This window comes from Austrofundulus limnaeus, unplaced genomic scaffold, assembly GCF_001266775.1.
Source record: "Austrofundulus limnaeus strain Quisiro unplaced genomic scaffold, Austrofundulus_limnaeus-1.0 Scaffold131, whole genome shotgun sequence".
In the NCBI taxonomy this organism is placed as follows: Eukaryota; Metazoa; Chordata; class Actinopteri; order Cyprinodontiformes; family Rivulidae; genus Austrofundulus; species Austrofundulus limnaeus.
In genome coordinates this window covers 643,676-648,196 of record NW_013952533.1, presented here as the reverse complement: position 1 = coordinate 648,196, position 4,521 = coordinate 643,676, and the positions used below count along the sequence as shown (strand labels likewise).

General features: G+C 38.4%; 1 protein-coding gene across 1 annotated transcript in view; it reads left to right on the top strand.

Moving 5' to 3' along the window:
- The window catches only part of ntrk3b (neurotrophic tyrosine kinase, receptor, type 3b), a gene marked incomplete at its 5' end in the record, with an annotated part of 265,513 nt that overhangs the window by 228,792 nt on the left and 32,200 nt on the right, over positions 1 to 4,521 (top strand).

The following is a 4,521-nucleotide window of genomic DNA, read 5'->3' as shown; positions in this document are numbered from 1 at the left end:
TTTGGTATGCTTGTTTGTCTTTGTGTCTATGGAGTATAATGATGTGATTGTGATGCTGTATTTCTGAGTGTTTTATGTGCTGCAGAACAGGAACCTGCTGTAACACAGCAATTATGCTGAGTCAGGCTTGATTTTTAGTAATCTTTTCCTGTTAAATCAATAAATCAAATCAATCAAATCAATGAGAAAAGGCACCTCGACCTTGACTGAAGAAGTTACAGAAACAGTTCAGATGAAAGTCCCATTGTCCTCATTGCTTAACAATAAAAAAACTGTTTTAATTTAAAATAAAAAAAACTGTATTGTGACCTCTTTGAAAATTAATACAATGTACATTTTCATCTTAACACGTTCCTGCCTGAGATGAAGAAGGAAGAGGCTTTCTGAATACACTTAAAGGTCAACAAAAGGGAAAAATTCATTACAGCACTTACCCCGAATTTATTGTCGTCGAGCACTTTGGAGGTATTGTTTTGGAGAAATGCCCAGACAAAAAACATTTCCTTAAGAGTGCGGTTTGATTTGGTAATAGAATTTTATGGTCCTTTTACCTACACAGTCATACATCTCGACCACCTTAAAGGGGAAAAAGGAGAGCACATACAAGTAAAAACATTTCCATCCTGAGGTCATTCCATCTGTGGTAATGTGAGCAGCAGTGCTGGGAAAACAAGACTCAAGGCTGAGGAGATCGGGAGCAGCACCTCAGTGTGTTTTCCTGCTGCTGATAAAGTGTCAAGAGTCTTTTTATTCTTTTTTCCTCCAGGAAAAAGGCTGCAATAACTCTTATAGCTGTTATTTATTTCTTTTGCTTTTTTTCTGGTTTTGGTGCCTTTAACTGACATCTCATCATGATTTGGTATTTTATATGTTCTGCACCTCAGAGGCAGGTTCAAGGCACCTCAGAGCTTCATTTTATTACCAGTCAGATCACTTTTTTGTGTGTGAAGTTGGTGCAGCTTCTCTCTTACTTCTGGAACACCTCAAGTGGCTGCTGACTCCAACATGACTGTATGTACAAGATTTGAGGATGGAAATTCACCGTCACTATATTACTGCGTTTTAGGGGAAAATGCAATCATGTAATCATGACACATTTGTCATGTTTGCAGGTGCTTGTGACCCATGACCTGTGGCTCAAACTTCCCAAAACAGCTTCCATTCTTTCACCAAAACCAAACAAAAAGGCAGCAAACTTCCCAAAATGGGACTCAACATGAGCATGTAACCATAACAAACACATATCAGCCTCTTATACAGAACAGGTCCGCAAAATCGCGGCACAGACCAGTCCGGCTTTAAGCTCCCTTGGGTCATTCATTAAATCACAGGAGAAGCCAGGTCCCACTCATGTGAATGCATGCAGAAATGAACTCAGCAGCAAGGAACCAAATGAGGCGTGGAGCAGCTCTCAGCTGGGCTGAAGTGGACTGGTCCGTGATGTATTTATTGTGTGAAGGACGTCTGCTGCATCGTTACAAACAAAACTAACAAAATAAAATTACTGTAACGATCCTATGGTTCAATATTTTTGCTGTTCTGTGTCATCTTTAATTATTCCCTTGATAATAAATATGTTGATTAATCCTGCAGTTGCTTAYGACGTCAGTCTTCCTCGTGTAAAAAAATAAATAAATAAAAACTAAACAAACTGAATTAACTAGTTTTAGCTATCATGTGGTTCAATATTTTTAAACGAACTACAAAGTTGTTGTTTAACGTCATCTTTGATGTTCCCTCAGWAATAAATATGTTTGTTGATTAATCCTGCGGTTGCTCACTGATGTCATTAGCTCATAATTTTCAGAGTGCAGAACTTTTGCTTTTTCACAAGTTGGTCAGCCTGCCTCAAGTCCGGCTCTGATACTACCTTGCTTGGGGGCTCAGAGGGGCCTCAGAAGTGGGCTCACTTTACTCTCCTTCCCACCTCTGTGTTATTTCTGAATGCTCAAAGGGAGACGGAACACATGTCAGACCCGGACTGAGCTGTCTTATGAATGAGGCTATGGATGGTAATGCTGGAACTAAGAACAAATCAACAAACCAGGAATATAAAGACTAACTAAAGAACTCAAATTGACCAACACATGTGAGGGAACATGAGGGATTTGGTGTGAGTGGGTGTGGCAGAAGCAGAAACAGAACCAAACAGACAGCGCAGACTGATCAGAATCTAACATTACTGAACTCAACTCTAGTTTTTTTTTTCTCTGACACATAATTCAATGCCACCACAAAGCTTAAAATCTGGAGTGGTAAACACTGAGCATTAACATGTAGAGCAGGATTGTTGTGTAAACCTTTGGCATTATATGCATTTCTTCAAGGAAGCTAATTCATTYATTACGACTTTAGTTTCACACTTTTTCTGTTATAAAGACAGAGAATCAGCCTATCTAATCAGCAATTAAACATATACCAAGACGGAAAAAATATATATTTTAGCCTATGTAAATGTAAACTCTAAATGTRCTTTATTTGTCATCAATACATGTGTCCAGACATGATTAAATTTGTGCTCTGCATTTGACCMATCACATGTGAGAAACACCCAMGTGAAGCAGCGGGTAGCCYGGGGGAGCAGTTGGGGGATAGGAGTCTTGCTCAAGAGCACCACGACATGTGGGCATGGCAAGAAGTCAAACCTGTGACTTTTCTAGTCTCAAGACGGCTGTCCTACCACAAAACCACAGCCGCCACAATATCTTTAGTTAAAAGACTGAATAAACACACACCCAAATGTGTCCTGTAAGAAATTACATTTCCAACTCTAATTCATCCCAAACAATAAAAATAAAATAAATATTTACTTGAAAATAATACTCACCATTGTCATCCACCATGCATGCACACACACGTACACTTATTTAAGATGACKCACATCTCAGAGAGCATGAAGCACAGTTTATCACCAAACCTGCATGCATGGCCACGCTCAGCCCAGCTCCTGCAGGGCATTCATAGAAAGAGAGAACACAGGTTTRAGTCACAACATCGTGGCCATGTGGCAGCTGCAAAAATAAGGGTTTAGCTTCTGATAGGTAGGAGTAAGATATTTTACAGATATGTATTAGAATGAATAAGCTGCCCAGCAGGGGATGGAGTGCACAGCAGTAATGCCTTGAGAATCTATTTATTAGTGAAATAAATACCAGCCAGCAGGGGTTAAATTGGGTATTTTTTTTATTGAAGCAGGGAGTAGGGAGGGAGAGGGCCTCTTTTCTTTCAAGGTTGAGGTGTGTTGCATTTGTGGACAGAGACTGCATAATGGGACTGACATCATCTGACAGACTGTAAATAATCCAAGGTGACACATCCCTCTGGGCTGTGCACCAATCACAGTTATCCTAAATATTGTTGGCAGCATRAAAAGCTGATAAGCATAAATTCTCCTATGATTAGCTGTAAGTATATTACTCTAAACATAATAATGATAGAACTGTTTTAGTAGCTACACTGATTGAAGTTGTATATCTGACAATATTAAAAAAATGCACAGGTTGGAAACATTTTTCACATTTGTTCTTTTGTTTGATTGTTTGTTTGTTTGTTTGTTTGTTTGTTTGATCTGACAATGTATGCTTCTTAACTGTTTTCAAAGTCCTTCCTGAGAAGTAAACAGTAAATAACAAATGGTCTCTGCACTTGTGTAATGCGTGAGTTCAAAGACAGTTTTTCTTTGCTCTACTTGTTTCTACAAGTAACTCTTAATCATAGAACATGTAAAGGAAATAAACTGCTTGGGTTTACATCATTTATGTAAAATTCTGCATAGAAAAAAATAATACAATTTTTGTTTATTACCTACAGTCTCAGGATTACGAGACTWCACCACTGACCACTGCAATACTKTAGCCCGAAACRAATCAAATTAATATTGTTTTTATGAGAAGCAAAACAATAGAAGAAATGTTGCAGACTATGCAATTTAAATTAGTAAAATTTTCCTGGAAAAGGTAAAAGAAAAACACATTTAAATTATATTCTGATTTAAATGATGGCCTGGCAATACTGATATATATTTTAAGCTAATGTTGCTTTTCTGGATCTATTGTTTTTTTAAAGATCTCAGCACTAAGGTGGATATTTTCCTTTAACATCATATTTTTTTCTCACTAGCTTTAAATTCACCTGTCAGTCAGCTTTTTGTCTCTATTACTGTTTCCATCAACTCAAAAATTGGATTTAGTGGAGGTGTGCAGATGCATTGGTGTTCTTTAGAGTAATAACTGCTGTGAAGAAATCACAAGGTCCCTTTTACTGGTCTGTTCCATGTGGCTGGAGTTGTGCAGCAGAGCACATGCAGCATTTCAGCAACACGGCCACAGGCAGAGTCTGGAGGGGGTTGTTTGGGGTTTTGTGTCCGCAAGCCGTCAACAACATTGACCTTTCCATTATACCCATCCTATGATCAAAGTACACATGATGCAGCTGAGAACTGAAGAGTTTCGTTTCAATCTTATAACAGAGTTGCATGGAGAAGCCATGACCAGGAAATACAGAATTTTGAGAATTCAGACC